This window comes from Vombatus ursinus, unplaced genomic scaffold (assembly GCF_900497805.2).
Source record: "Vombatus ursinus unplaced genomic scaffold, bare-nosed wombat genome assembly UNPS02014786.1, whole genome shotgun sequence".
Taxonomy (NCBI): Eukaryota; Metazoa; Chordata; class Mammalia; order Diprotodontia; family Vombatidae; genus Vombatus; species Vombatus ursinus.
The window spans coordinates 56064270-56076163 of NW_020954564.1; the positions used below are offsets into that span (position 1 = coordinate 56064270).

General features: G+C 38.5%; 1 pseudogene; it reads left to right on the top strand.

Annotated features, from left to right (window-relative positions):
• The first annotated feature begins 8455 nt into the window (after positions 1–8455).
• LOC114047388 lies at positions 8456–9033 on the top strand (annotated as a pseudogene).
• Positions 9034–11894: the final 2861 nt, after the last annotated feature.

An 11894-nucleotide genomic window follows, 5' to 3' on the forward strand; every position in this document is an offset into this window, starting at 1 on the left:
AGAATGTGAAATGGTATATGTTTATGAGCCAGCGACCTCAAAGGCTGTATAAAGGAGATATATGTTTCATTTGGTAGATTGTTTTGGAAAATCTACCAGACAAGGCACCTTTTTTTTTTAACTGGTGGCAACAACATACCAGATGACATAAAATTCTTCACTGGCATCAGAAAAGCTTGGTAGAGAATTCCTTCAAATCCTCAAAGAAAAGGAAAAAAAAACAAAAGTGATGGGGTATAGGTCATCGAGACAGAATGGAAATTCTGTGGAACATTCAAAAGTCATGCTGATAAGGCCAAAGGTTTGACTTTCAATGAATCTTTGTGTCTAAGAACATTTTACCAATTCTACCTAAATGAAATTGTTCCTTTTAATTTCCTAGTTTTCTTTTCAGAATGGTTGAGATTCCTTGTATAGCAAGGACTAAGGAACCTGATGAAGGCCTGGATGATGGGGTTGATGTTTATTTTGCAGCTGCTTGAGTAATCAGGAGTAAACACAGAAGAACCGGTTCCTAGGCTGGATGGAGAAAGAAAGTGGCTCCTTCTAAACCCATTCCTACTTCTCTCCCATGAATGGTAAATGGGAGATAGGGCCAGGAACATTCAATTCAACAAACATTAATTAAGGGTGCTAGGTACTATGCTGGGCACTTGGGATTCAAAGACAAGAAAGAAGCCATTCTTACCCTCTGGGGTTCATATTGTACTGGGGAACACTAGGGAATTGGTAAACAAATGCAAGGAAATTTGATGAGAGAGACTGTACTGACAACCAGGGGCATCAGGGAAGGCTTCATAGAGAGAGCTGAGTCTTGACAGAAATAAAATTTTGAAAGACAGTTGAGGAGGACGTGTCTTCCAGAAAAGGGAGAGAACCTAAATAAACGTAGAAAATGATCATCTAGGGGGAAAGCTAATTTGACTGGAACATAGGATGAATGAGAGGGAATATTATATAACATAGGGATAGGGACCAGAACTGTGATTTTATTGTCTTAGGGAAGTCTCAGGTGATTAAATTCCCTCTGCTAATGCAGATGGGCATCTTATCTGAGGTGGGTCTCAAAACCCAGGCATTCATGGCCTTGAGACCAGCTCTCTATTCACTATACCAATGTGCCTCAAAGGTGAAGTTAGAAAACAACGCACTGTAACTATTGGTGGAATTGGCCCAACCATTCCAGAGAGAAATTCAAAGAAAATATACCTCTTGACCCAGAGATTCAACTGCTTGGCATATACCTCAAAGAGGTCAATGAAAATAAGAAAGGTCATGAAATACACACACGCACACACACACACACACATACATACATATATATACGCCATTGGACAAATAATTTAATATTTATGTGCCTCAGTTTCTTCATCTGAAAAGTGGGGATAATAATAAAATCAAATTGGTTATAAATATGAATGAGAGAGTATATATACATATGTATGTGTATGTATGTATGTGTGCATAGATATACATACATATGTAACTGTATATAGAATAATTTTTATGGTAGTAAAGAACTAGAAACAAATTAGATATCCATTGATTGGGGGAAAGGGTGAACATTTTTGATTCATGAAGGTGACATAATATTACTATGCTTATTGAGCATCCCCAGAAACCATCATTCGGGGGAACAACCCTTGAAAAGGTGGTACCTGTCACCTGTCTCTGCTGGTACTGCTGGCCCCACTTACTCAGCAGCCACTGTTACTGAAGATCCAGAAAAGAAAGATCTTGACACCAAAGTCCTTGGCACATTCATAGAGTTCAATATCATTAAGAGATACAGTTTTATCAAAGGAAATCATATTAATGATGATGCATGTCCATCTGCTTTTCCATTATATGCTGAGAACCACTGGGAATTTCTGTCTGAATGGTACCTGAAACCTTCTACATGTATTTTCTCCCACTACTGGAACGTGAGTTTCTTGAGAGCAGAAACTGCCTTTCTCTTCTGTTTATATCCTTAGCAATTAGCACAATGTGTTGCTATAAGTGCTTAAAATGGTTTTTCATCCATTCATTTATTTCCTACCCTCAAAGAGTTTACAAATAGATAGAGGATACTGGATTTGGGATCTTGAAAGACTTGCATTCTAATCCTACCTCAGACATTTATTAAATATATGCCCCTGGGCAAGTCATTTAATATTTATGTGCCTCAGTTTCCTCATATGAAAAATGGGAATAATAATAAAATCAACCTCACAGGGTGGTTATGAATATGAAATGAGAGAGTATATGTAAGCTGCTTTGAATAATAATAATTATAATTGTATTATTATTGCCAACATTTATATAGTGCTGACTATGTGCTAGGTACTATGCTAAATGCTTTATAATTAGTATATCACTTAGGACACCCAACAACTCACAGCAATAAGTGCTATATTATTGTCCCCATTTTAAAGTTGAAGAAGCTGAGGCAGGTAGATATTAAGAGACTTGTCCAGGGTCACACAGCTAGTAAGTGTTTGAGAAGCGGGAATTGAACTCACAGGTGCAGTAATCTACCATGCTAGCTCACTACCCTATATAACACAGAGATAGATAGATGAATGAATAAATGAATAGATGAATAGATTGACAAATAAAGACAGACTGATAGATGAATGAATGAAGAAAGAGTGAATGCATGAACAAACGAATGAATGGATAAAAAGATGAATAAATAAAGGCATAGATATTAATAAAACACCATAATGAATGCCTCTAGGTATTGGTTTGCACTGTATAAATGCTAGCTATTATCATCATCATTATGTCGTACTCAAGAAGTATCTTGGTAAATATAATACAAGGTCAGGAGTGAAAGAGGCAAAGGAGAGATAAGATAAATTCTGGACAGTGGGGAGTAAAGGACTGGCAGATGGGATAAATGAAGGCTAAATGGAATGGGTAGGGCCTGATCTAACTCTTCAAGGAAGATAAGAAATTTGAAACCAGGAGATGAGGAAGAAGGTATGGGCCCTCATCATCTCTGGGGAATCTTTTCCCAATTCTATCCTGTTCAGAACATGTTCCATGACTGTAGTGAACAAATTTGGGAAACTTGTATATCTTTGTTTTATGTCTCGCTTGATATCACTGAACAAAGTCAGCTTAATGGTAGCATTTATTAAGGAATTGTAACATCTTTAACAAGTACCTGAGAGCAATCTTTCTCTCAGAGAGTCTTTAAGGCTCTATTTGGCTGTACCATTGTAAGCTCCTTGAGGGCAGGGACTGTCTTTTGCCTCTTTTTGTGTATCCAGTGTTCAGCACAGTGCCTGGCATGTAGTAGGCAGTTAATAAGTGTTTCTTGATTGTTTACTAAGTCGAATGTTTTTTATTTTTTGCAATCAAACAACCAAAAACATCTATTCTATATGCCTTTCAATTATTTGTGCAAGTGAAACATGGCCTGGTATAGAAAAGCAAATGAAAAAGCTATCCTGTTCCGTTCTAATATTTTTATTTTGGATATACACTCACTCTATCTGTAGATCATCCTCAAGAAGATTTTAGAGATGAGAAATAAAGTCAACAAATGGTGGTCGCTCAGTCCCATTTTGTAGGTAGTAATAATGTATTTGTTTCGTTCCCTCTCCCCCCACTCCCTTTCTTTGAGATATCTTGGAAATGAATCTCTGAGTGCCTTCAAAATTGTGTTGTCTCTAGCACGAGTTTCTTCTGTGTATAGTTGGTCAAGTTGAGCTAATCTTCCAGATGAATACAAACAAATATTTATCAAGTGTGTATTATGTGGAAGGCACTGTGCTGGGCACTGAAAAACAAACAAACAAATAAAAACAACACTGCCTAGTCCTGCCTGTAACGAGCTTACATTCTATTTGTGTAAGGGTTGGGGAGAGGAGGTAAGTACGGGTGTAGGGATGTGCATGGTAGATAGAATGTGGTTTATGACACGATGACATATACATAGCTATAAGTGCAGTACAAAGTAGGTATAATGAGGCACAAAAAGAGATCTAGATCAAAGTATTCTAGGGGAATTTGAAGAGGAAGAGAAGACTTATAGCTAAGCGAATGAGAGAAGGCTTTATGGAGAAGGTGACACCTAAGCCAAAGTGAAGAAAGAGAATGATCCTAAAAGGGAGAGATGAAGAAAGAGCACTTTCCAGGCACTGGGGATGGTCTGGAAGAATGCTGCAGAAGTAGGAGATAGAATTTGGCTGGAATGCAGAGTACGTGAAAGGGTATAACTGGGGATGTCATAGAGCCAGCTTGAACAATGTTTCAAGAACTGATTGTTAAATTTTCAGTGTGAGTTTTTACACCTTGGAAATAAACTCTATAAATCAGGGTTTAATTTATTGTTTTGTTGATTGTCTAGACTAAAGAAAGTGATAAATATTAATAACGCAGACTAAACTTTAAAATGTTTCCTGTGTTAATCCCCCCCACACCTCTTTCGGAGAACCAGTTATTAAACATTTACCAGAATACTCCTGGTTGTAACATTAACAAAACTAGGAAGTTAGGTTGGAACCAAGCTAAAGAGATTTTAATTCTAGAAGTAACAGGGCAACACTGAAAGTTTTATAGTAGGGGAGTGACATGATCAGATCCGTGCAACAGGAAGGTTGTTCTGACAGCTTTGTGAAGGATAAGTTGAAGAGTGGAAGTTCAGGGCTATCATAATAATCCAGAAGAGAGGGTTTGGACTAGGATAGTTTTCATGTGAGTGACAAGTACAAGATAAATTCAAAAAAATGTGATGAATCATAATTGTCAACTGATTGGATGTGGCGAGTATAGGAGATGGAAGACACGAAGGCAAAGATGGGCATGAGGCTTTTCCAGGTGGTGTCGTCTGTGACTTCTGGACTGAGAATCCAGATGACTCGATTAATTGGCTATTTAATGTGGCCTAAAAGGTCACCCCTAAGCCCCTGATTCTACGGGAGTATTTGCAAATGATTTTGGTTTCAGGCCCACCCCTTCCAAAATACTGAACAAGACACTGTTCTCCAAGCTTTTGCCAAACTCTGATGGATATGGACAATGGATGCTGGTAGGAAATCACTCGAGTATCAAGATCTCTCCTCCTTTATCTGTATGTAGCACATAATCTCCAACGGATATCGAGAACATCTTAGACTAGCATCTCCAGACCAGCATTCTCCACTCAGCCTTAGGCATGTTTATCACTGTGCCGATAAAACAGAGGGGATTTATGGCTACTCTTTTTTAATTCATTCAATTCTCTGTTCATTGGGAGGTTAATGTTGTTGATCTATTTTCTCTTGAAACAAATAAAAACAATATGTGCTGACACCGGCTCTGACTTTTGACATGGACCATAGAGGTCAGCATTTAATTTTATATTTATAGACTACATGAACAATATTATCTGTATTAAAAACTGTTCACTCAATCCTTGTCATTTTACAACTTTGTTCAATGACTCTCGGCTCATTGTGGATTTTTTTCCTTCTGTCTCCCTTATTCTATCTCTCCTTTCTGTTTTTTTCTCCATATTTTTTAGTTTGCTCTCTTATTTTTTAGTTTTTCTCTCATTGCTCTCTTCACCTCTCTTTCTCTCTGTACTTAGCTCTTTCTTAATCTCTCCCTCTCTTGATTTCTGTTTTTTTGTTCTTCTCTCTCCATCTCTCTTTCTAATCCTCCTCTCTCCTCCTTCTTTCCCTTCCCCCCCTGCTCTCCCTTCTCTCTCTCTCTCATTCTTTCTCCCCTTCTCTTCCCTCTCCCTCTCCCCCTGTCCCCTTTCTCCCTCCTTTTTATCCCCCTAGGCAGCAGCACTATCCACAGACATAGTTAAGCATCTCTTGGCTTTAATATTATGAGTCATTTTGTGGTGGCTTCATTATGGGATTGAAAAAGGACGTGGGGGGAAGTAGACAATGAAGAAGGTCCTGAAAGGGGGAGTTGCATTCAAGGAACATGAGGGTTTGAGAAAACTCTACCAGTCTGAGGTCAAATTGATAAGCCTTTAAAAATTGGAATCTGATGAGCAGCTTATTCCCTGATATAGAGGTGTGCAGTGATTATTAGGGAAAAATATTTAAACTTAACAGAAGTGTGTCTGGATGTGATCTTCTATCTCTTGTGTTTATCAGACTCCTTTTAAAGACACTATAAATGATGGACTGTTTTGTTTGATGCTGGCTCGGCACACACAAATCAGTTTGCAAGATAATAACTAACCAACCAACAATTGAACTCAGTTAAAATTCCTGTTATCTTGAAAACATTTGATTTTAGTCAAAGAGTGTAGTATAATGGAAAAACAACAAACAACAACAACGACAACAACAACAACATTGGATTTAGAATCAAAGGGCCTGGGTTCAAATTACACCTTTTCTGTTTACTAGTTATATGGGCAAATCATCTAACCTCTGTGGTCATCTAACCTCAGTTTCTTCATCTACAAAAATGAGAGGATTAGTTTCAATGACCCCCGAATTCCTTTTGACTCTCAATCTTTAAGATGTTGTGATCCAGTTACTATAATACGAAGCCATCATGTTTTATTCTTCTTTCCATTTCCAGAATACAAAGCCCTGGACTCATACATAAAGATATGAATTGGACTTGTGATTTTACTGGCTTAGGAAGTCCCTGGGAAGGAATCTCTCTCTCCCAGTGCAAGTAAGTGTAGGTGAGCTCCTTCTCTGCAATAGCCTTAGAGAACTGATGAAAGCAGATGCCCTCATGTGTCAGAAGCAGATTAAAATATAATTGGGAACTACTTAATAAAACAAATAAAAATGCAATACAATGTAGATAACATTGCATTTTAATACAAAGTCAATGTGCAGCCTGCAGGGATCCTTATGTCCAAATCAGCCTCCCCATTTCTATTTGACAGTGACATCCCTGGCCTAGAGCACTGATCTGCCCAAGGCCACATACCCTGTATGTGTCAGAAGTACCCATCTTCCTGTCTTCAGGCCAGCCCACTAGCCTCTATGCCATATTGCCTCTTCAGATTGCACATAGTAAGTCTTTAATGAAGATTTTTTCAGTTCATTTGCACCCAGAGCTGATAGCCTTCCTACCATCTAGTGGACAGTAGCTACAAGTTTTGGCCTGTCATGCCATGTGTAAATTGGTCACAACTACTTTTACTAAAAGTCACTGTCAGAAAAACCTTCCTGCAGCATGTAGAGACCCCATCTTGGCTTCTGTGTCCTTACTTATAAGAGAGGCATAATGATGTTGGTTCCATCCAGAGATGACAGGAGGGTTAATTAACTACTATATTTGAAAGGCTTTGAGATCTTTGGAGAAAACTGTACACTCTTGTAACTGATGTCTAAGTGGATAAAATATTTAGGCTGTAACCTCCAGTCGTGGTTTAATCCTATTGTATTTTCTGTATTTGCAAATTCTTTATTAAAACATTCACCAGGAAAGCTTCCTCAATATAAACAATTGAGAGAAGCATATACCTTATTAAGAGGGTGCATTGACTTAATGATTGCCGAGCTCTCATCAAGCCACTCTCATTTAGGGGTATGCTGGTAAATGTTTAATAACTGACTCTCTGAAAATGCCAGACACACTTTAAACTTTTATCTGAATTATTAACATTTTCTCCCTCATTTTCTTAAGTCTAAACCAATCAATGAAACAATAAACCACCACCTGATTTGTAGTCTTTGCTGACGTGTAAATTCTCACACTAAAAATTTAACAATTGACTCACTAACATCCCTGTGATTGTCTGGCCGAAAAAGACAGTGACTTAACCCTCCAGCTCTCATTCTCTGGCATTTGTTAATAAAAGTTCCCTGTAAAACAGAGCAATAAAAGCTACTCACAGCCTTGGCATGTGCCCTGAGGTGTGGTTGGACTGCACTGGTCCACATCTCTCAAAAGTTCCACAAAGGCATTAGAGTTTTTCTATTCCAGATGTGGACAGATTTGATTTGTGAACTATCTTGTTTATTTAGGGAGGAAGGTGACAGAAACCTGGACTAGGAAAGCTGGAAAAGATTTCAAATGATAAAATACAATAGATAGATAGATGAGAGAGAACCTAATTTCTCCATTTTAAGAATTAGAAAACTGAGGTCCAAAGAGGTCAAAATGACTTACCCAAGATTACATGGCTTGTTAATAAAAATGCCAATGCCCAAGCCTCCTCGTCTGAAGTTATTTACTTGTGCCAGGAACGTTTGTTTGCTCTCAGGTTTATTAATTCAATTCAATAGGCTTTTATTAAATGACAACTATATATATGTATACACACACTTCATATATATATATGGAGAGAGAGAAGGACAGAGACATAGAGAGAGAGAGTGCACAGTTCTAGGTAGTAAGAATTCAAACAGAAAAACAAAACAGTTTCTGCCCTCAAAGAGCTTACATTCTATTTATTTTATCCACAGGTAGGGAAATATGAAGTATATACAAAAAGTAATTTCAAGCTTTATTTTTTTTTTTGCGGGTTGGTGGGGAGTGAGATGGCAGCACCATGAAGGCCTCGGACACCCCGAGAGAATATAAGGTAGTTGGACGTTGCCTGCCTACTCCTAAGAGTCCAGTGCCACCTCTTTTTAGGATGCCGATCTTTGCTCCTAATCATGTTGTAGCAAAGTCCCAATTCTGGTACTTCGTTTCCCAGATGAAAAAGATGAAGAAATCTTCTGGAGAAATTGCATACTGTGGACAGGTCTTTGAACAGTTCTCTCTTAGGGGTATCTGGCTGCGCTACAATTCCAAGAGTGAAACCCATAACAAGAACAGGGAGTACAGCGACTGGACCCCTGCTGGTGCTGTCACTCAGTGCTACCGAGATATGGGAACCCATCACCATGCCAGGCCCACTCCAACCAGATCATCAAAGTGGAAGAAATTCCTGCCAGCAAGTGCCGCAGGCCTGCAGTCAAGCAGTTTCATGACTTCAAAATCAAGTTCCTCTGCTCCACGGAGTTCTGCCTCGCCAGCACGAACCACGCTTTACTACCAAGAGGCCCAACACATTCTTCTAAGTGCAGAGATAAGGAGGCACCTGTTTTATTTGATCTGTTTAAATAAATTTCTCAATTGGAAAAAAAAAGGTAATTTCAAGAAAGGAAGAATACCAGCATTCTACCAAAAGCAAGGTATATGTTAAATAACTCTCATTAGAAACTCAACAGAACCTATGTTTTTTTTCTTTATTTTTGGACAAGTTAAAATATAATTCATTGACTTAATCATTGAGTGGATAGAGCACTGGACCTGGAGTCAGAGAAACCTGAATTCAAATCCAGCTTCAGACAATGAGTAACTATGTGATCTTGGACAAGTCAATTAACTTCTACTCAGTTTCCTCATCTATAAAATGGGGATTATAATAACACCTGCTACCCAGGGTTGTGCTGAGGACCAAATGAAATAAAATTTAAAAAAACATTTTGCAAACCTTAAAATGCTATAAGAATGCTAATTTTAAAAATAATATTATTATTTTCAGACTAGCCTTGGTATCGTTATAATTACTGGGTAATTCTGCCTGCAGTACAAACAGTGAGTCTGTCTTCTTTCTCTTCTCTCATTTTGGTCATTTCTGTATTCTGCTTCTTTCACCTCCCCTATACCCCAGTTCCTGGAAGTTGGCTGATCGCTGGCTTTCCAGATGTATCTGTGTCCTCCCTGATCTTCCATCTACCTTTGACCAAAATGATTATTTCCTTCTATCTCTAGATCCTCCGCCACATGTGTGTTCTTTTCCTGATAGCCTCTGTTCACCTGATTTAGTTGGATTCAGTCCAGCATGGTTTTCTCTTTTGCTTCTCTCTGACCCCTCCTTCTCTATGCCCCCTAGTATGCCTTCCTTCTGATCTAGAACTAAATGGGCAAAACTGGTCACCACCCAACTTCTGCTTTCCCCCACCACATGGACTGATTATGTCCTTTATGGTTTGCTCCAAGCCCTAAAAACTGAGTCCAGAGTTTGAAAATAGCTATTATATCCACATTGACTCTTCTCTTCTACAGATTAAACATGTTCAGGTCTTTCAACTAATCCTCATATGACATGGACTGAAGGTCCTTCACCATCCTGGGTGCCCTCCTCTAGACATTCTCTAGCTTATCAAAGTCTTCCTTAAACCATGGCACCCAGAACTGAACAATATTCCCAATATATTTGGATGAGGGCAGAACATTGTGGGACCATCATTGTCTTACTCCTGAAAAGTATGCCTCCTTATAATTCAGCCTACAATTGCATTAGCTTTTTCAGCTCCAACTCGTATCAATCTTGTAGTTCACTGAAACCCTTAAATTTTTTTTCAGGACAACTACTCTCTAATGATTCCACTCCCATTTGGTACTGATGAAATTGATTTTCTTTTCCTAAAATTCTCTTCACTGCTCCAGGATAAACATCTTTAGATCTTAGGCAATGGTCCTGTGGCATAGGTTAGCATCGCCTCTCTATTCTGGGCATCTTCCTTGGAAGCAGCTCCAATTTGTCAGCAGGCTTTGGAAAATATATTGCCCAGAGATGATATACCAGATATGATCAGATCAGGGCAGAGTACTGTTGGATTGCCACTTCCCTTGTCCTGGACTCTCAGCATCTCAAGGCAGCCTAACGCCTGTGCTTCACCAGAGTCTAAAATAGCCCTATTCTCATGAGCTGTGTGGGAGGCCACTCTGAGGTTGAATTTGACACTACCAGGGCATACTGGGCATGCTTAAAATAATTGCCCCCTGGTTTCCTGATCTTGACATATCCTGCCAGATTACATTGCATGTTCAAGGAAGGAAAGAGTTAGATCGGGAGACCTTACTGTCTGGTGACCTTTATTTTGGCTGAAAGCTAATAGACATTGAGTTCTGCAGAGAGGAAGCTCTCTTCGGGAATTTGCATAATAATACAGTCTTTGTCTCCATTATTGTATTTAATTGAAAGAAGAGTTACATCAAATTTTTACCTAATGATTTGTACAACACTCTTTCATAATTAAAGTAAAATGATACAAGTCAATCTTCAGTAATTCACTAATAAAGCCATTTCCGTCCCCCTCCCCTATTTGGCTATGGGTAATTTTGTCTGTGCCAGAGTGGAGATCAGGTTGCTGGAGGTTCTGTCAGCTGACAGGGCTGACTCTCCCTCTGGCTTTGAAGAGATAGAAACTAGCTGAACAAATATACTTACCCTCTCCTGACCTTGTTTCGGTTTGGTGCAAAAGTTGGTGCCTAAACATGGCACTGAGCTGTCAGAAGAAACCATCACTTTGTAATGTCTTTTGCTCAATATCCTGTCACCCAGAGAAGACCTTGCCACTTCTCATTCTATCAGATAACCGTTTCTAATAGAAGAAACTTAATGAATAATGAGAAGTACCTACAAAAGCAAGGGACAGTGCTTCAGAGATGTAGCAGGATTATTGGTCAAGAAGAAATGTTGAGCCCATTTAGCCTATTCTTCAGGCTTTAGGAAAGATGGCCTGTCATCCTGTCATTCACTCAAAGGGAGATAAAAGCTTTTCAAAGTGACTCATCTTTGCATGATTTGCAAGGGTGCCCCTCCTGTTGGATTACTATTTTTTATTCAGCTTTTTCTGACTTGAAGAAATACATCTTCAAAATAAATATTCTCAATATTTGTAGCAAAATAGACTGTGTCTATATAAAAAAAACCTTCCAAATGATTTGAAACAGAGAAAAAAATGATAGAAATAAATACTACTTTGGATAATTAGAATATCACATAATATACTTATTGCTAAAATTATTAAACTTTCATGGAGGTCTTAGAAGGTATTTTAGAACATGTCCAGGACCTCAGGGTCATTATTATGGCCATTATTTTACTTTGGGTGCCTAGACATGCTAGTTAGTAGAGTTCAAGTTCATAATCAACTCCAAGTATTTATCAAATGTCTACTATGCGCTTAAAAAGACAAATAACATAACTT